Below are 22,028 nucleotides of genomic sequence, written 5' to 3'. Positions count from 1 at the left end.
TGTACTTCTGTGGAAGGACTGCATTGAATGAGCAGCCGAGCAAGATGAAAATAAACTCCATATGTGCACTTTCATTGGTGGATTGACTATCCAGAGCATTGGGAAATTTCCTTGTGGCCTCAGGGTTATATTGGCCTGCTGTGAGTTTGACTGAGTTGACAGACCTCTCAAAATCCACACATCAGGAGTGACTCTACAACCCTCTCCAGCCATAGCGCCCCTCAAATATACTCATATACATGCATACAGCTGGCCCTTTCCCCCATCGCTCTAAGGTACACAGTGAATACCTCCTTTTCACTCATGACTTAAGAGGAGTTGCCTAGTGTAAAGGACTATCAAAGGAAAGAAGAAGGAGAAGATTAAAAAAGCAGCAGCAGACTAACATTTGAGTTACTGTAGCTCATGTTTAGTCAATGTGTATCATTTATTTTTTATAATTTAGTTTAACGCTTAACCATAAAGAGTCATTTGAAAGTGTGAGCTCACTGTATCTCATTCCCTGTTTGAAAGGAGGAGATGAACTGTTTTGTATATCAGTGCCTCTCTCTGTATTAGTATGTGCTCTGATTCCTAATGGGTTTATGAGATGGACCTATGGTCTTATCAAACCTTGAAAATAAAATTCAGTTTGAGACAGGCTTGTGTCTTCATCTCAGACTTTTGCATTTGTTTTTTTTGTTTTTTGGATAACTTTCAGACAAACATTGGAGACGTTTCAGCCTTAGGGAAGTCACTATATACCTATAAGTATCGACACTAACCATGATGTTTAAAAATAAGGAATCCCTTTAAATAAAATATGAAGTGTGTATTTTATTCTACATCCTTTGCGCAGTTATAGATACAGAGTCTCTCACTCCACCTTGTGTCAAATTGACAATGCTCTTTACTTAAATTTATGGCAGTATTTTTAATGTATGTTACCAGACATTAAAAATAACTGGACATGACACTGTGCATATTAATTTAACAAACCCTAACATAAGACATGAATCTAACACACTAACACTGTCAGATAAAGAGCTGGATTTTGTAATAGTGCCTATCAGTGGAAATAAAAGGAATGAAGAAACCAGAATGTTTTGCTTGTGTGTGTGTGCACTGCTGAGAAAAATGAATTGGTTTCATTGTGTAGCGATCTTTATGTAAAATGTGACTAAAAGCCTATAACACTGGAACCTGCTCTCTCACTGTAAAAAGGAAATGCATACAAGGATGTATGCTTGTGTGTATCTTGCACTTGGAGTCTCTTACCTCCCTCTGATGCTCTGTTAAGTTCACTTCAGTTCTGCTCTGCTTCAATAAAATATCAGTATTACCGCAAAGCACAAATATGCGGGGCTCGGCTCTATGGACTCTGAGTGAGGACTGAGTAAACCGCAACAGGACAGAGCCAAGGTTTTGGCACCGTCCTTACAGCCATGCCAATTATGCACTTATTATAAGAACACCTGCCCTTGCTGCTATTATCACACACATAGTGGATGCAAAGTAAGATTGCTTTTCTGTGTTAAATTTTATATAATTTACAGTAAATTGTCTGCCAAAAACCTTAATAACTTAAGTGTGTGCATTTCAGTATTTGATGGTGTACATGCCTTGACAGGCTCTAACTAATTACAGTGTGTTAGTAATCCACGGGTTGAGGGTGTTGCACGCTCAGCCTCTGGGTGACCGGTTGGTTGCTGCAACTACTTGCAATCAGTCCAAACAACAAAAAGCTTTCAATTCAATCTTATCTTCAACCTATGGAAGCCCGTTTCCGCCACTAGAAAAAAAAAAAGTATTCATAACTCGAAATTTTGAGTTATTTTAACGCCATGTGATTCAGCTAATAACACAAGGATTTCTTCATATGTGAAGCCACACTGAAAATACTCAGCAATTTGTGCATTCATGACTGGCTGTAATACTGGTAGCTTAACTGTAGGATTTGTAGCTGAGGGCTTCAGCTTCCAGATAACAAGGAAATTATGTAATTTACACAGATTACTGATTAGCAGCGCTAACTCGAAATTTCGAGAAAATAACATGAAATTTTGAGAAAGGTAACTCAAAATGTCGAGTTATGGATACTTTTTTTTTTTTTAGTGGCGGAAACGGGCTTCCATGCTAACCAGCAGTATTTCCTGGTTGCTTGAAGGTTGCGATCCTATTTTTACTCTAGTGTGACTGAAGGCTTATAGAGAATAAATGTGTAGATGTTGATACCTGCAGTGAGTGTACTTCCTTTACCAGTAGAATCCATCCTCTTGTTAAGTCTGACATTATTAGCCATTTTTAGGTGCAAAGCCTCTTTCAGTTTCCAAAAACCAAACAAATACCAAAGCATCACTAGGAGTTAAAAACAGTCCAGATTCTTTCAGCTCCGATGAAATGATCAGTGTGGCTGTTTGCTCAGGTGTGTGGAATAGAAAAGGGAGATTTAACAGAGTTAGATGTTAGCAAGAAGTTAACTAGCTAGTTTCCATTTAAAGATGATATACCATGTTTGTGAGCAGAATAAAAAACAAAACAAATAGAAAAAAACAAAGATGGAGATGACTTCAACTCCATGGTGACTTCAACTCTCAGATGGTTCATCTGAGATAAGCCCATCAACAATATGAGGTTCATAATTCATAATTCTAAATCATAATTACTAGCTTGTGGCTTAACAAGCAGATATGCAAGCAGATCTACCCATGAAGTGGAACTAATACGTGTTTTTGATCTTAGCTTGGCTGAGTTGTTGATGATGCTTGTTTATCCTGCTTAAAAACAGTCACCACAACATCAGTATCTGAATATGGACTCAAACCAGAAACCGCTTGTCGACTGCTCTAACCTTTAATCCCTGACATCTTTGTCTCACCAAAGTTGCCCACCTAGAATTTTTAGCTCCCTACCCAAGCATAGCAGGTTAGTCTAGCCCTCAGTGTCTAATGTATGAGCCTTCTCTTGTAATGTTAAGTGTTTCCATGTTCTACTGTGATGGATGAACTGATATCCTTCTGTAATGAAAACACAAACATATCCCTTTAATCACGTCTATGAACACAAGTAAAAATCTATGAAAAATAGAGTATTTTACTATAAATAGCTCACAGACATCAGCTAGCATTAGGTGGGAGGCATTTAAGGCATGTTTAAGGGGAGTTATGATAGCATATACTTCATCGAAATCTAAAGAAAAATGCAAAACAAGACAGCACCAAGGGGCGCCAAGGTCTACATAATGTGAGAAGAGTCTTTAATATTATAGTCGGACTAAACAATTCTTCAGAGAGGGCCTTTCTCTCACTGGATGCTGAAAAAGCATTCGATAGGGTCGAGTGGCCTTATCTTTTTGATGTTCTGACTAGATTTGGTTATGGAGATGTGTTTCGAAGATGGATACAATTATTACACTCAAATCCAACTGCTGAAATCTTGACAAACAAAAATATCTCTAAACCAATAAGGGTGAAACGGGGATGTCCACAAGGCTCACCGATAAGCCCACTGCTGTTTATATTAGCTATGGAACCCTTTGCTATAGCTGTACGTTCGAGTTTATTATTGACAGGAATTATGGTAAATGAAGTAGAACATAGGATTTCGTTGTACGCAGACGATGTAATAGTATATCTCTCTAAAATAACAGAATCTATACCTGCTCTGCTTAGATTGATAGGGGAGTTTGGTCAAATATCAGGGTATGTCATTAACAAATCTAAATCATCAATTTTATTACTAAATGAAGAAGAAAGGAAAAACCCACCCATAGTAACATCTCATTTTAAGACAGTAAAGGACTTTATGTGCTTAGGAATAATGATTTCGCCCAAATTAAGTGAGATCGTGGAAAATAACTATGAAAGACTTTCTAAAGAAATAACAGAGATAGTGGACAGATGCATGTCTCTACCAATTTCTTTAATTGGTCGGATTAATATATACAAAATGAGTATACTGCCAAAGGTGCTTTATGCGTATCAGAACATCCCCCTGCCGCCTCCTGTTGATTGGTTTAGCAGGATCAAAAAGCTTGTTCTCGGTTTTCTATGGAAAAATGGGAGACCAAGGATAAGATTATCATTGTTGCATCTACCATATAACGAGGGTCGTGTCATGTGTCCAAATATTGAGTGGTATTACTGGGCATGTCAAATCAGGTCTATAAGATACTATTTTGACTTAAATAATGCCCCGCAATGGTCAGAGATGGAAAGTATTAATTTGCATCCACCTTTACCTTTATATTTTTTCTCAGACACAGCAATAAACTTGATTAAAAAGGCGAAAAATCCAATGGTAAAGAACATGGTCAAAGTGTTGTATGATGTAAAAAGATATATGAAGGAACCTGTTGTATTGTCACAGTTTACACCAATGTGGGGAAACCAGGATTTCAGACCAGGAAGAGAGGATGAAGTTTTTAGACAATGGTCAATTAAAGGACTCCAAAAAATCCAAGATTTGTATGCAACAGATTCTCAAGATATGATGTCCTTTGATATGCTTAGACATAAATATAATATAGATAGAAAGCAATTTTTCAAATATCTCCAAATTAGAAGTTACATTAGAGCGAATCAAAATAATACCTCCACCAAACCACCAAAATCAGAATTGGAAGACATAATTAGCAAAAGCAGTTCAAAAAAAGGGGCAATATCAGAAATATATAAATTGATTAGGTCCAAAACATCTGACAATTCTTTGGGAAGGTTGAATGCCTGGAAAAATGATTTAAAGAAGGACATATCCGTGGAACAATGGGCATTGGTTTGTGCAAAAGCTCATAAACAAACTATTAATTCTAGACTAAGGTTGTTGCAATACAAATGGTTAATGCGAATATATGTTACTCCGGAAAAATTGAATAAGTACAACTCTAATATTCCAGACACTTGTAATAAATGTAATGAAGATAAAGGTAACTTTTGGCATTGTATTTGGGATTGCAGGAAGATAGGCTCTTTTTGGGTTGCAGTAACACAAACTATGAAACAAATATTATCCAAAGAGGTTGTTTTGGATCCTGGCTTCCTTATTCTGGGATTGTACCCAGAAAACATGAGGTACACAAAAAGTGACAGAATGTTTATTGATATGGGTTTGTTACAAGCAAAAAGATTAATTGCACTAAAATGGAAAAGAACAAGGGAACCGAGTATCACACAGTGGATAAAACAAATGATGGTGGCTTTGCCATTGGAGCGGATAACATGTATACTGAAAAGGAAATTGGATGTTTTTGAGAAGGTGTGGAGACCATTTGTGAATTTTGTAGAAGGATTTGTATTATCTGAGGAGGACGAGGACTGAGGGCAATGACATTTGTTTTGGGATAATGATAAATTTAGGCCTTTAACGGAGTGATAAATCTGATGACTTTTTTGTTTTCTTTTTGCTGTCTGAGAGGAGTGTATGTTCATGTAGTATTTAGAATGTTGGACTGTTTGTAAGTCATTAAAATGTAAAAAATAATAAAGATATTGTTGGAAAAAAAAAATCTATGAAAAATGACAAAAAATATTCAGAAAAAAGCAACTAGCAAAGTAACAGGAGAGGACCTCGGTAAAAGAATGAATAAAGAAGAAAGAAGATGCTACTGTTAAGAAAAGGCAAACATGAACATATAATCATAAAAGAAGAATCTGCAAAGGCTCTGTGAAAAAACAAGTACAGTAGGTAAGAACAACAGAAATACAAAGACAATAAGGAGAGAAAATATCACACCTGCAAGTAAAGAAAAGGGAGTAAGGAGCATTTTAAAAGGTCAGGATCTTATTAATTTTTGGTTTGCTTTTCAAAGTTTTCCATATATTACAGAGGGACAAACTCAGACCATTTTGATATAATTCGAAGTGCCTTGGCTTCTGCTTGACATCCTTACACTGAAAGCACAATACAATACAATCTTTGAACAACTGGAGATTCTTTAGAGAAACTAACCTCAACAAAATCTGGGCTCCAAGTTTCTGGGAAAAAAAGATTAAAATTAGTCGCACAATGAGGTAAACACTTCTGCAACGCATCACCATTTGGCAAGTTGTACGTGATCACCAAATGCTTTCATGCCATCATCACCATGATAGTAGAGAAGGGTAATTGATGGGAACTCAAAATTTACACACGCGTAGGTGGGGCTAATTCAACAATGAGACACTAAAAAAGATGCTAACATGAATAACTTTTCTGTGATCACATCATCATCACCACAAGCTGTAGGCGAACAGAACAACAACCATGATAAGGATCTTACTCAAAACCCTGAAGTCATGCCCTCATTGGTATGACACGTTTCTTGTGACTGTGAGATCATTTTTGTGTGGGCGCCTTTCTGTGTCTGTGTGCATTTATGATAAAATGTTCAAATCACGCTAAGAAGCAACAGAGGCACTGACAGAGGCCAAAAATGCACACCACTGGCAGTCACACGTGTACACACACAAGATATGCTTAACTATTAGGAGTTAATATAGCATAACTATCTGTCCAGTTGCATTACTGACCTGATGACAGACACTTTGTTACTCTCACTCTCTCTATTTTCCTCCACTGTAGCATTTCATATCTCTATTTCAAGAGCAGCACCTCTAAACAATGCATCCACATTTCAATTGAAAAAGATGTATTATTTCCTAATAAAACTGCATTCATGTCCGTGCCATATTGAACTGCCATGCATGAAAAGCGCATGCATGTAATACTAACAGTATTAAGACAAGCTGTTGGAGCCAAGTCCAGGCCAATATTTTACTCAGTTACATCATGCCATATTTAAGTATTTGTCATGACCCATATGGAAAAGATATATATAAATCTTATAAAGTTTTTATCTGTCTTGTATGAAACTTGTATGAAAAGCATACAAGAGTGAAAACACATATAAGATCCCTTGAAAAATTATATAATGAAACTTGTATGTTCTGTATACTTACTAAAAAAATATATGAAAGTAATGAGAAAGTGGCCACTTTCTTGAGTAAATCATATATGTTTTTACTATTTCTTTTCCATATGGGGATCTTTAAGTTTCTATTATAATCTTGCTCATTTTATGTTATAATGTAATATGCTGTGCTCCATAAATGAATCCTGCTTTGTTAGTCTGTTGTTGTAAAGTGTTGATAGATGTCGTAAAGGGGGTGTGTATTTGGCCCGCATGCGGAGGGGTGTGGGTAAAAGGTTAGGTAAGCAAGCAGGACGTGGAGCAACAGTTTTCTGACCGTCGCCGTTTTAATGTTATTTTCTGTTGTAACATAAAGGGAATGTAAACGGAGCTCCCACCAGAGGCATTTTTTTTGTACCTTTCAATTTGTATGGAAAATAAATGTTTTGCCCCTTTTTTCCTTCACCTCGTTTTTTGCTACCGGAAGGCATCCAAGCGACTTAACAAGAGCACGAGTCAGAAACTTTACGTCCTGCAGGACTGAAGGTTGCCGCTATACAAGCACTTTCCCATTTGCAAGAAGGAAGGAAACGTGCAATGACAGGCTTCCCAAAAAAGGAACATTAGACAACATACAGCCATTATTTATGTTACCCAAAGCAATGGACGGTGCACAAGAGAGGCAAAGAAGAGAGCGCAGGCAGTGTGGAGTAGGTGGAGATGAGTATCAGCGGTAATTTGTGACAGAAGGATAGCAGACTGAAGGGGAAGGTTTACAAGATGGTAGTGAAACTTGCTATGATGCATGGTTTGGAGACAGTAGCACTGACAAAACGACAGGAGGCCAAGCTGGAGGTGACAGATCTGAAGATGTTAAGATTTTCACTGGGAGTGACCAGGACAGGATTAGAAATGAGTACGTAAGGAGGACAGCTCAGGCTGAGTGGATTAGAGACAAAGTTCGAGAGGTAAAGGGGAAAACGTGCAAAATTTTTAAGTTGATTGTAATGCTTTAAGCACAAACTCAGGGCTCGCCTATAGAGAGTTCTACAGATAATTTAAATGATCATACAATTTGGGAGATCAAGAGAATGACCTTATCTGACACCTTCCTAGACCCCCCCCCCAAAAAAAAACCAAAACAAAACCAAAAAACAGTCTGAGTGTGCGGAGCAACGAGGTCTATTTAAGATCCACAGTGGTGCAGTTCTTAACAGGTTTAAGTGTATTATGTGCTCACACTGGAAAGGAGCAGCATGCATTTTTTAGGTGTGCTCATGATGGACACCAGTGCAAATTAGCATATACGAAAGACTACAAAAACAAACCAAGAATGCAGAATTTCTCATGCGTTTTTAATCTTTAAATAAAATGTCCCTACACACATATAGCATTGAGGAGTTTTCTTAAGGTGCTATTACTAATGTTACCAAAGGGAAAAGATCAGATTGCCTCTGGTCATTGTCAGCCAATGGTAAAGTACATGAAAGAAAAACAAACAAACATACAAGCAGCACTAAATCATGCAATGATATGATCGCATTAATTTTATCCTGTTCGTGTGTTAATCACTGTATTTTTTTTAATTTCCTATTTTTAAGCTGAGGAAAATTGTAATGCTGCTGTAGACACACATCGGAGCTTGCACTTCTAAAAATACAAATTTTTCTCTGAATGTGCTCGGTATATAGACAGCTGTTTGCTAACAGGTTCACTCTATAGACTTGATATGCTTTGTGAAGTGTATATTTGGTAAATTGATTTCCTTTTCTGCCTGCATAATCCGCATAGAGACATTTTTGTATATTTGTCACACTTAAATCATCAGATCATTCAGCTCATTAAACATATTTAAATATTAAACAAAGATAACAGAAGTAAACACAAAATGCACTTTCTAAATGAAGGTGTTTATTATTTAGGGGGAAAAAATCCAAACCTACATGGTCCTGTGTGAAAAAGTGATCCCTCACTCCTGTCATAACATAAATTAAATGTGATATATCACATCTTTGGAAAGCCACACCCAGGACTGATTGCTGCCACACATGTTCTCAATAAGGAAATCAGTTAAATAAGACCTGCCTGACAAAGTGAAGTAGACTAAAAAAATCCTCAAAAGACGATCCAAGGACATTCTGGGCAAAAATGTACTGCATGGTTCTTGAACGAAAACCACTGCTGAGCAAAAGGAACATAAAGGTTCGTCTCAGTTTTGCCAGAAAACATCTTCATGTTTTTCAAGACAATGCTCTGTAGACAAACTTTTTGGAAGGTCTGTGTCCCATTATATCTAGCATAAAAGTAACACAACATTTCAGAAAAGAAAGATCATACCAATAGTAAAATATGGTGGTGGTAGTGTGATGGTCTGTTTTACTGCCTCAGGAATACTTGCTGTGGCAAATGCAACCATGGATTTTTCCGTCTACCAAAACGTCCTGAAGGAGAATTTTCGGCCATGTGTTCGTGAATTCAAAATGAAGCGCACTTGGGTTCTGCAGCAGGACAATGATCAAAACACACCAACAAGTCCACCTCTGAATGGCTTAAGAAAAACAAAATGAAGACTTTGGAGTGGCCTAGTCAAATTCCTGACCTGCACTGAAAAAAATATGTTGTTGGATTTACTTAATTCAATGGTGGACATTTGTTGCACACAGATGTTTTGCTTTGGCAGCAACTTAAACAATTGAGTTAAATTAACACAATTTATTCATGTTCAATAAACCTGTGCAATTTGTGTTGATAAAATGTGACTTAAACATGTTTTGATGAAGTAATTTGAGCTCTTGGAATATTTTAATCCTTCACAATTTTTTCACTTTATCCCAACACCATTCAATAACTTTTACCCAATACTACTTGGTCACTTAAATACTACATGTTATCTTCAAATTACATTTTGCTATTATATTCTAGTATCAAATACACAATTTTCAAATGGAGGCCTTATAACAGATTGTATTGTTCTCTTCCAAGATGGTTGCTGGCATCCACCAGTAACCTTTAAAAACAAAATGTCTAATTTCACTGCATTGATAGTAGGTAAAGAATTAAACTGACATTACTCCTCCACTGAATCTATATAAATCAACAGTTAAATAATGTCAGTTCTTCCGTGTTCTCTGGAATCAATCACAGCAAAGAAATTAGACTGTTTCTTTTGAAAAATGTTACAGGACAATACAAAACATTCTATTTAAGGCCTCTGACGTCAAGATTCAGTTAAACAACAATTATAACTAAACAATTTGAGGAAATGTTAGTTTCCATTAACATTAAATTAGGTTACTGAATTGGCAAACACCTTCCTATTAACATTACCCATTTTACCCCAATAACTAAAGAAATTAGCACTTGCAGGTCAAAAACTTTATTCAAGAGACGCAAAAATAACATTGATACAGTGACTGTCAAAAATTACAGCACTGATCATACTGTGACATCTTGGTTCAAAACAGCATACTTAGAAATATTCAACGTTCTTTACTTCAACTGAATGAAACTGAAAATACCATTTCACACGACCCATATGGGATATTTAGACTGTATAACTGTTCACGCTACATCTCTTCACTAGTAAAAGAAAGAAAAAATACAAAGAGAAATTTAAAAATGCTGCCAAACAGACAAACAGAGAACTTGTACAGAGCAAAAGGAAAAACAAACAACAACAACAAAAACAGCTTGTCCTCATGGCAGTTGCAGAGTATATAAAAATGAACCCTGCGATCTGCTCCTGGAATTGAGCTTCAAAAATGCAGCAGAACAAGTGTGAGATTTAAATGTCCTCTCACCTAGAGCTGATCACCTCACATGCATAACAGTGAGCTTTCCTTGCAGGAGCAGTTTTGTCTTAGTTGTGAGCTTTTCTTGAGAGCTGAGTTGCATCCAACTCCATTACCACCCATTGAATCACCTCAAAAGTGTAGCAGAGTTGTGATGGGTAACTCATATTGAAGGAATAAAAAAGGTCCAAACAGCATGGCTACTGCAAAGGTCACGTTATCCAGATCTTGAAGAACTACTATACCCTCGATGATGATGCCAACATCAGAAAAGTCATTGCCTGGCGCATCTCTGGAGACAGATGTTCATTGTGGTTTTCTCAATCTGTGCAGTGGCCTCAGTCAAGTCCTGGTTAAACACAAAACATTTTTTTAAGATTCCCTTTTAAACTCATCTCTTTTGAATCTACCAGTTCTAATGTTAGAGTAATTTAAACCATAGTAAATAGCTATAGCCAAAGAGTTGCCTGCCATGCTGCCATTCATGGTCTAACAGAGTTTCTAAGACAGAGTGAAAAACATAATAATTTCAAATGCTTTACATTAGTTTTTGTTAGAAAGACACCGGCCCATCAGAAATCCAGGTTATGTCACTCAGAAGATGTTAGAATTTAGACTTTCAGCCCCACAATTTGGTTAGCTGTTGGTCAGTTGGTCTTTTTTTTTTTTTTTTCAAACAAAAGCTAATGTAAATATTGGGGGGATTTTTCTTTGTTCACTAGAATGACAAATTTAAAGTTTTTTCACACTGATGTGACCCCTAATACAGGGGTAGGGGTGGGGCCTCAAGGGCCGGCGGCCGAGTTCACTACTAGGCCTCATGTGAACTTCAAATTATTAAAGAGGACTACTGGTCCTAACCAGTCCAATGAGGATCAAGTGGATAACTAAATGCATTTTTAAATGTTGCAAAGCCACAATCTACTCATAAAACACTCACCATGAACTCCTGCACCAAGATGTTGCAATTGTCTTTCACACAGATGCGGAGCACTTTGATGAGACCCCCTTTGAGCATTAATGTCATCCTAAAGTATTATAACAAAGAAAACAGAGATTTGTGAACTTTTCAGTAGCACAGAAGAAAATGATCCCAGACAAAAACTTGACTTTTTAAACCAGTCAATATGCAACACCAGCATCTACAAAGCAATATCAAAAATTCCTGTTTGACATCAACTTTATGGATATATAGTTTCCAGAACATATATTTTTAAAAAAAGATAATTTTTTCTCAGTGGGCCAGTAAATGCATGACAAAAAAGAATGGCATCCTTTCAGTGGAATCAGTACTCACAGGTAATAGTTGACTGTTTCAATGGATGCAGCATAAAAATCTTTTACTGACCTAATGCACTTTGTAGTTAAAGAATTTTAAAGTTCTTACTGTCATCATGGCAGCTACATCCTTTAGCTTTGTGCCCTGTTCCCCCGATCACTTTGCAAACACTTTCAGCAGACTGTCAGAGAGAAACTCAGCTCCGTCAGAAACCTTGACTGTAAAGGCATGGTTGGGATGCACTGGAATGCTGCATTTTATCTGAAATAACATTTTGAAATTTTGAAATAACAGCAGGCACTGTGCTTGGTTAATCAGTAATGTTTTGTTGAATAAAAACTGTGTTTCCAGATCTTATGGGATTAAAAAAATCCAAAGATGTTTGTTTCTGATTTGCAACCCAAGAACCCACAAGTTACAACCTCATTTTAGTTCAAGTGTGCATTAATGTGAGTCCAGTAATCACCTTTCTGACAATACATACAGGTATAAGTTAAACCTATGGCAGATTTTGGATTTCTCAGTTGTTTTAATAGGGTGGTCTATTTGTGTATGCATGCACCTAATAATTATACAAAACCTATTATAATTAAGTTACAGAAACCTTAAGCGAAAATAGAATATACTTTCTTACCATAACACCTTGAACCCACAATCCATCAGCTGACTCCTGGTGAAATGCAGAATAGATGTGGTCTCTCAATGTGCAGCAAAAAAAACAAAAAGAAAAGGACAGCAGGTGAGGGCAGGAGGGGTAGGGATGTAAGCTAGCATAATGCCGCTAATGATATTAGCTAAAGCTGTTCAATGTCCAAAATCTCACTAACACCACGGTGCAGTAAATACACAATGTAACTGAAGAGTCAGTTGGCAAATCTATTCACACAGAAAACCAAATTATGTTATGAGTGCCTCATAATTAGGTTTAATGTGATATTACGGCTCTTGTGCCAAAGACAAATTCAAATGAAAAAGCGCCAATTCTTTGACAACAGATAAAACAGCAAATAAGCTAATGGCTCTTTTTTAGCATGTTACATGGCGACACTCTAGACGTTTAACTACATTTGGCTGAAATATGGTAAATATTAATTCAAAAAATCAAGACATACCAAAAACGTAGAGTTGGCTGCTCGACTTGACTGAGATGGATGCCTTTTTTGAACCACGATCCAAAGCCCACGAGATGAAATCACGCGTGGTTTCACGAGATTTAACGTTGCTATCTTATTGACTTACTTCACCTGAACATGATATGAACAATTTAATACACCCTTTCTGCATATCATGTAGTTTTTACACTATATAGTTACATTTATCTTTAAAACATGAGGTAATTGTGTTAAATACATGCAAGATGCTTACATAAATCCAAGAGATGGCCAGTCCCTTTTTTTCAGTGTGATTCTGATTGAGATGCTGTGACACGACCTTAAAAAGGCAGTTTATGCTCGAAACCCTCCAATGTGGCTGAATTGCAACAATTCTGCAAAGATGAGTGGGCCAAAAATTCCTGAACAGCACTGTAAAAGACTCATTGCCAGTTATCGCAAACACTTGATTGCAGTTGTTGCTGCTAAGGGTGGGCCAACCAGTTATTGGGTTAAGTGGGTAATCATCTTTTCACACAGAGCCATGAAGGTTTGGATTTTTTTACCCTTAATAAAAAAAACCCACCTTTGTTTAGAAACTGCATTTTGTGTTTTCCTTTGTTAAATTTGTCTAATATTTACATTTGTTTGATGATCTAAAAACATTTAGGTGGGACAAATATATTTAAAAATATGAAGTCAGGAAAGGGGCAAAACTTTTTACACCAAATCTTTAGAACACAGATTTTGAGTAAAAGCATTGCTGACATCTTTTAAACACTTTTTATTAAAGTAATTTTAGTGGTTTCAAGAAAAGTGAGATGAATGAGAACAATAAAATGAATGAATGAATGAATGAGTAACTCCTGTTACTTAGTGTGTACAGTGTCAGGGGTTAATGGGAAACTTGGATAAAAGAAAAGTACAATTATTTTGCTTGATTATACCTTTGTGCTGTAAAATCTTCTGTTCACCAGCATTAAAGACAAAATGGTCAAACAATGTCCCCTTCCTTTAGATAAATCAAAATGTCAAATTCTAACAGCATTCTTCTTCTTCTTCTTCTTATTATTATTATTATCATCATCATCATCATCATTATTATGATGCTGTATATCTGAGACAATATATTATAGATTTTTGCCACACTAATCTTCTGTGTGTAGCTGTGAGTTTCAGTATCCATTTTAAAGTGTTTTCTTGAATGTTTTCTCTCCCTCTCCTTCCGTCTCTGTTATGTCAGTCAGTCTTCACCAAGGGACCTTGCTGCTCTGTAAATGGTGCCTGGCCCACAGCAGGCCTTGGCACTGGATGCAGAGAGACAGAGAAGGTTCGGGTGGAGGTGCAAGGACAAAGAGAAAGATAAATGTTTCTGGCATTAATCAAATCAAATCAAATCACTTTTTATTGTCACATCACATGTGCAGGCACACTGGCACAGCACATGCGAGGGAAATTCTTGTGTGCGAGCCCCACAAGCAACAGAGATGTGCAAACACAACAACACAAACGAGCAAAATACAAGAATGGCCAACCTGAAACTAATAAATATATGTACAATATATAATAGTGTATGCATTTCTGGATGTGTATACTAAATATTTTCCTACGTGTGTGTGTGTGTGTGTGTGTGTGTGTGTGTGTGTGTGTGTGTGTGTGTGTGTGTGTGTGTGTGTGTATGTATACACATTTTTACAAATTAAATAGTAAAAAAATAAAATAAAATAATAATAATAATAATAAAATATATAAAATATACAGAGTTGAATATGTGCAAAACAAGTGGCATTTATATACAGTGTGGAGTGCATAATGTTGAAGTAAGAGACGGAAAGTGATATTGCTGTTGTGCTTTGATTTGATTCCGGTTGTTTAACGTGGCACTTTGTGTGGGCCTTGGCACGCTGACACTGAGAGAAAGAGTGAGAACAGATGGATAAGGAAATGGGATATCAGGAATAAACTGAAGAAATAAAACATAATGACAATGAAATGGAAATGGATAGAAAATGGCTGGCTTTCAGAAGCTTATCCTATCAGTGGCGCTGCAGGGAAGACTGTTTCCTCCCGTCTTTAAACTGTCCATTCTGCATAAACACGCAGCAAGCCTTAAGGTCATCAGATCTTGTAAGTTGACTGCTGTTCAGCAAAATGTTTTTGCTATTTATACAGTGAACCAGTGAACTTTGGTGGGATCGTGGCTGTTTTAATAGTTTAGGGAAGCTCTCAGTGCTGTTGTTTTTCTGGTCTAGAACGTAGTGGTCTCAGATTGGTCTGAGCTGCTAGCTCCTTGCTCGATGGCTCCTCCTTAGATGGAGGGAGATAGGCTAGAGAAACTTGAGTGGTACATTAACTCTGGTCATTAAGCGAGTAACACGCTACTGTTTTTGCTTTATAAAACATAATAGTGCTACAACAGGAAAGTAGCTAGAAGGAGCGTTGGCAAGTTTTTAACTATCGAATATCGCCACAGTGCACATCGAGCAGCCAGCTTGGCATAGTGCAAAAATGTACTGTATGTTCATATTCTTATAATAAAAATGCTGTAAAATGTTGATATTCAGTTTAATCAATCCTCATCTAAAACATGAAAAAAAAAATACAGTCAGTGATACCAGAAATCACATAGGCATTTAAAAATAAATAAATAATAAATTAGATAAAATTCCGTATATAGGGGCCTCAGTTACCCAGTTTATTATGATACGTAGACCAAACGGCACCTTCATTTCATGAATCACATTTTACGCCTCACCTCTTGTGTGTGTGATGGGCCATCACTGACGGATGTGACTGGACACAAACACTCTGATGCAATTGCAGTAAAATCAGATTTGATATTTGTAAGAGTGCCATCTGTTGGTCAGAAAGTTGCATTGCAGGTCATGGTCACTATATGGGACATTTAAGGTAGAACAAGGGACAAACCAATTGTGTTCATTATACAGGATGTCCCGGCTAAAAGGGGACAGTTGGTTACCCTGTCCTAGATGGATATGACTTTGCTCCTTTGATGAGCGGAGCATGGTTCCAGGGGATACTATTAGATCTCACTATTAAAAAAAGAGTATTCCACTGTATTTGCTTGTGTGTGTAACAAGTGTGTACAGTAATCAACCTTATAAAAAATGACTTTAATATTAAGGAACACATGCATATCATATCAAGATGCAAGCAAAGATAAATAGCATGTTTGTTGTTCCTGTGCTTTTGCTTAGGACTAAGCCTAAGCCTGACAAGAAATTGCACTGACAGCATAGACCAGATGTTGGCTTGTCAAAAGCCCCATTGGTGAAGCCAAAAAAATGAGGTGATGGCCACTGTTAACTGACTTGCATGTAAATCTCTTTGTCGGGAGCAACGGCTGATATCTTAGCTATGCCAAGAGCCACAGTTGGCAGGATGCTGGAGGAAGTGACGACAATCCCTCGAGAATAGATTTAGTTATCAGGCAAGGGGGGATGTGGGATAGGCTTTGCTCACATTGCTGGCCACCGGGCATTGTGTTCCTTTGCTAGTTCCACAGACTAAAGTCACAACAGATTCTTCCTAGCGCAAGAAATACTATGTGACCCTTCTGTACTACTGAAATATGATGCCAGAGGTGCTTTTTGTGAATTTTCTTTCCCAATTTAGGCTTGTTGTTTGCAGGTCTCCTTTTGGAAAAAAGGGCTGGTATCCACCGGATGCTTATTTTTTCTGGGGAATGAGTAGGCATCCTTTTTTCTGTCACTACCTCTACTGTCAGCCTGTGGGAGGTAAGAAATCTCTCTGTTAACAAAAAAAGAAAAAAGATATACACATCCCCAGGACTCATGGTAAGCTGTAAATGGGTCGCCTTTAAAACATAAAATGAATGATCTCATAGCATTTTTGCAGGCCAAGCTGAAGAATGCTGCAACGAACACCATGCCAAGATGAAGAGCGTCAATAAACACATCTTTGGCATCTCTGCCGGCAATCATCATCCTGACAGCGTCTGAGATTGAGGCTCTCTTTGCCCCTAAAGTGGTCCAAGCATGGTGCGTCCTCCACAATGTCTGTGCAGCAGAAGGTGAAATCCTAGAGGACGCGGAGGAGGGGAAGGCTCTCGGCAAGATGACAAAGAACACAATTCAGATGAAGATGAGAGGGAGCTGTTACAGAATGGTTGCTGAGCAATAGGGTTTCACAGATGTCCACCTATTTCTGATCCTGTTGCAGATAGTAACTCCCCACCCACACCCATCATACATGATATCAACATGAGATCACCAAGCTAAGGGAAGCACTGATTACATAAAAAGCAGCATGACCACACTCTGGCTTTATTTCAACTTCATCTATCCTTGGATGGTTGTCATACATGGCCTCATCTGTGTAGTGGAATAATCAATGTCTATTGAAGAAGAAAAGTCTCCTCTTCTTTGAAGAGGAAAGGAGAGGAAATCAGCTTTTCACTGTGCAGTCCAGAACATCCCATTAAAATTTAACAGTGTTTTGCTCTGGTTATTTGAGCAGTCATGGCAAATAAAATAGCCCATTTCAACCAGTCTTTTTTGAGTTATGAATCAAAGAGTGCTTTTTTTTCTTCTGAATTTCCACGGTTGGTCAGATCTTACAATAGAATAAAATGCATCTTTTCACGCCTTTCTTGTTGTGTTTGATCGTCACAAAAGAGTCAATTTTGGTAGTATTCTTTAACATCTTGGGGAGCCAGTAACTTTTATCTGAGATGAAATAACACCGGGAAGGGAATTCCCTTTTCTGCATCACTTTTGTAATTATCATTCAACAAACATGAAATCCAATTATTGTTAAGTTTAATTCAGAATGAACCTCAGAATGACTCAGCCCCTCTCCAGTCAGCACCAGATCCCCTCAGGGCTGCGTTCTCAGCCCCCTACTGTATGCCCTGCACACCTCTTGCTGTACACCAACCCACCCAGGCAACGTTTTTGTCAAATACGCCGATCACACCACCATGGTTGTGTCTGATGGAGATGAGACAGTGTACAGGGCGGAGGTAGAGACTTTGTCCCGCTGGTGCTCAGAAAATAACCTTAAGCTGAACATCCTTAAAACAAAACAACTCACAATGGACTTCAGGAGGCACAGACAGGTCCACTCCCCACTCATTATAAATGGAGAATGGATGGAATATGTCTCCACCTTCAGGTTTCTGGGCACAAAAATCTCTGCTGATCTCCCCTGGACCCACAACACCCTTTTAAAGAAGGCCCAGCAGCGGCTGCACTTCCTCCTTGTACTCAGGAAGAATAACCTGGACCAGAAGCTGTTGCTGGCCTTCTACCACTCCTCAGTGGAGAATGTGCTCTAGTACTCTCTGGGTATTTGGTACTCAGGGGCCACAACTGAGGACAGGAAGGCTGAGGGTAATTATCACCGCCAAAAAAATCATTGGCTGCCAGCCCGGAGGCCATCCCCAGATCCTCTTGTCTAAGGAAAACCAGGGGTGTCACAGGTAACCCCTTGCATCCCACCCATTACCTGTTTGACCCGCAGCCCTCTGGTCAGTGCCTCAGGTCGATCAGGTCCTACACCTCCAGACCCAGAAACAGCTTCTTCCCCTGGGCTATTTGGACCATCCCTGCCCACCCACCTCACCAATCTAAGGCCACTCACATATGTACTCTATTCAGACCTTTGCACTACTTTCAAGCACCTTGTTCTCCAGTGTGTGCCTTTCTCTTGTTTTCATATATATTCATCTAGTTTGTATTTATTTCTCCTGTTTGTTATTTATTCCTGCTATCTTACCATTTATATTTTATTCCTGCACAGTTGGTTTCGAGCACCCATAATTTCATTGTATATGTACAATGACCATAAAGTGCTATTCTATTCTATTCTATTCTATTCTATTCTATTCTATTCTATTCTAATTTATTCTATTCTATTCTATTGAATAGCCCCCTTTTCGTGCTTGAAATGCAGTTTCCATATTTCATTGCACTTTGTATATGAAGCAGACTCATATTCAAGACAAATATTTAAGTGTTTGTTCTTACAGTATATTCTGCAGCATCCACAATACTCTAACGTATGAAGGACAAATGTGTGTACCTGTCTGTGATTTTGTGTGTGTGCTCTGGCCAGCAAAGGCAGTCATGTAAACAGAGTGTTTGGCTGGTCTTCAAAAGCTAGCAGATTTGGCTGAAGAATAGAGACCCCCTCTATATCTCACTGTGCCTACCTGTCTGTCTCATTCTTTGTTTTTCTGTCCTTACCTTTATCACCACTCCCCATTTTTTCCTGCTGATCGGCTAATCTTTTGTACTCAGTAGCATCTGCTTCTCTGAAATATGATATCTTTCACTTACTGTGCTCCATCAAAGATAATTCAAGTCTGCATTTAAAGCAAGCAATTACATAACACAGTTTACATTAAATTTGAAATTGAATTGCAAGACTATGTTTTTTTCAAGAAAGTACAATTCCTTTCCGACACATCTGGCAGTAGTTTATTTTAAAAGCTCCCCTCCCCGTTTTAAAAAAAAAACCTAAAACAATGTGTTTTAATATGATTTATTTTGCCTCCAGTCACTTTGCAGCAAACAGGTTCACACTCATTTCTAACACAGCAGCATTCATACATGTGCAGCTTATGTGCATATTTCAAAGCACTCAAGTGTGTAATTAGTGAGGCTGCTTCATTAGGAGATCACTACACTGAAAAACTTTTTTTATTGTTGTTTCTTTTCCTTTCATCTTTCTTTCTTTTTTCTGCTCAAATGCCTGCTTGCTTTCTGCCTCATGTCACTGGGAATTGAAACTGTTTTTGCCCTCTTTAGGTGTCGCTTAGCTCTCAAAGATTCCACACGAATTTTGATACAGGTAACATCAAGTTAGAAAACACATCTGCAACTTCACACACAGGACTGGAAAGCAGGGAACATCTTTACTGCCACATCAGTATTGCCTCTGGTAACCTCTGGTAACCACCAATCGTTATTGACTAGTTGCCAAGTAGTTGCTGGCAATTGCTGGAATTATTTGATTCTTCACTGAAAAACTCCTTGTGATTGCTTTGCTCACTGGCAGGTAGCTATGGTCACCTATAGTTTACGTGGAAGGCACTGACTTGTCTGTAAACTTTCTCAAACTACTAACAAGCGACAGAAAAATTGCAAAAATCTTTAACTTGTGACAAATGTATGTCCTTTTGCTTCCCTTTTAGCATATTTACAGAATTTGGACTTCTGATCAGATTCCTGAATATCTTAATCAGCAGCAGTTACTGGTCTTATTAGAAACAAAACCACAGCATCAAATCAATGGTGCATAGAACTACTCTAAGACTAAGCAGACTAACAAGAAATGCTTAGACAACAGAAAACCCTACAAGACAAAGTGCCCCAAACATGCATGCTAGCATGATTGGCATGGTTAACACAACAAATGATAACCTTACTCATGAGCTCAAATTGGGGCTGTGCGATATTATGAAATATATCGGATGATGAAATGAAAACATCTATCATTTCAAATTGTATCCTGTCGGTTGTTTGTGGTTTTCCCTAATACACTGTTTACGGCAATATTTTTTTATCGGGTCACAGAGAATACCAGCATAGCCAGTGAAGATGAGGCAGAACCAGGTAGCTCCAAACAGAAGGTCCAGTCAAAAAAAATTGAGGACCTTATCCCTAAACGAGGGGCTACCTCTGTAGCATGGACATGGTTTGGTTATGAAAAGTCTGACAAGGACCAGAAAACTGTAATAATTATGCCGCAAATCGGTGCCCACCATGGATTTAAACACGGCAAACCTCTTCAACCACCTACGCAAGAATCACATGAAACAGTATTGAGAGAGTTTACAGATGTTTACAGAGTTTACAGCAAAAAAGAGCCGCCCAGTGCTCAAAATAAACCTTAGACTATGTAATTAATACTCACAAAGAAAATGGCGGCTGTTACAACTTATATCTAAAAAAATATAGTTTCATGCATTGGTCAAAACACTCGATTCCAGGTACACAACGCCTAGGAAAAAACTATTCACATAAGTTCAGTTGCCCAAGATTCACAGAATTTACAGAAAACGCACTATTTTGGGATATATATCGTTATCAGAATGAGTAATGTCTTATATAGGGATATGAGATTTTGGTCATATCGAACAGCCCTAGCTCAAATGACCATCAGGTGTGGGGTGATGCATCGTCCTGCAGCTTTTCTGCAAAGGCCCGAATCCCCACCGCCAGATCACCACAAGATTTTACACCCTGAGACTTTATAAACAACAAAAGGTTTAGGGGACCAGAATTTGTGTCATAGTCTATATCTAGAATAAAAACAAAGAGCATCCATAAGTTAGGAAGATGCCAGAGCTACAGCCACCCCAAAATAACAGGGTTTTGTGCATCTCACCCTATCCCTAGTAGCTTCCTCTATCACGTCATCTCGATACATGCCCTTAAATCATTTAATCTGTTGTAGTAAATATAAATTCGTTCTTCGCTCTAAACTCTGTTATATTTAGCTAAAGTGGTCGTTCATTGGGCATCTGCCACAATGACTGAGCCCAGCTTCACACCACCGCAGCTGCGCCCAGCATGTCCATCTTTTTGTTCCATAACCACCTGCTCTACTCAGAGAGCTCAACTCAGCACTAATTTTTTCACCTGACCTCCACTTCCCACTTCTGCAACATTTAACAAACAATAAACATTAAAAATCCCTGCTTCTTCTGTCTGGCTTTGAATTTGCTTTCACATTTATTCAGTTCTTAACAGAAAAAGCATATTCATGCCACCCCCCTTCAAATGTATAACAAACCACAACCCAGTAAATAAACAGATTCAGCATGTACAATAATAGGAGTCAAATTTTTACAGCAAAATAAACAGTAATTTCTTTTGTAAGTATAGTATTTTATCAGTATCCTTCTTTTGCTGTTGCTGCCAGAACACTTCATGGTTTTATTTGTAAAACAGTCTTTTTTTTTTTCGCAGCAGTTTCCTGATTTCAACTGATCTAGTGAACTAGCCTACTGT

The 22,028-nt window shown here is 37.9% G+C and overlaps 1 long non-coding RNA gene across 3 annotated transcripts; it reads right to left on the bottom strand.

Annotated features, from left to right (window-relative positions):
- Positions 1-9,471: 9,471 nt before the first annotated feature.
- On the bottom strand, positions 9,472-13,338 carry LOC112433378 (uncharacterized). Of its 3 annotated transcripts, none has more exons than XR_013092949.1 (5): positions 13,301-13,338; positions 12,570-13,179; positions 12,044-12,196; positions 11,597-11,684; positions 9,472-11,005 (listed from the first exon to the last, which is right to left on the bottom strand). It is a non-coding gene; the product is annotated as an uncharacterized LOC112433378 (long non-coding RNA). The 3 variants fall into 3 exon arrangements; XR_013092950.1 differs by lacking the exon at positions 13,301-13,338 and having other exon boundaries at positions 12,570-12,633; positions 13,048-13,286; XR_013092948.1 differs by lacking the exon at positions 13,301-13,338 and having other exon boundaries at positions 12,570-13,285.
- Between the last annotated feature and the right edge of the window lie 8,690 nt (positions 13,339-22,028).

This window comes from Maylandia zebra, linkage group LG14, assembly GCF_041146795.1.
Source record: "Maylandia zebra isolate NMK-2024a linkage group LG14, Mzebra_GT3a, whole genome shotgun sequence".
NCBI lineage: Eukaryota > Metazoa > Chordata > Actinopteri > Cichliformes > Cichlidae > Maylandia > Maylandia zebra.
The sequence above is the reverse complement of the archived record's forward strand: the minus strand, read 5'-3'. Positions and strand labels throughout refer to the sequence as shown.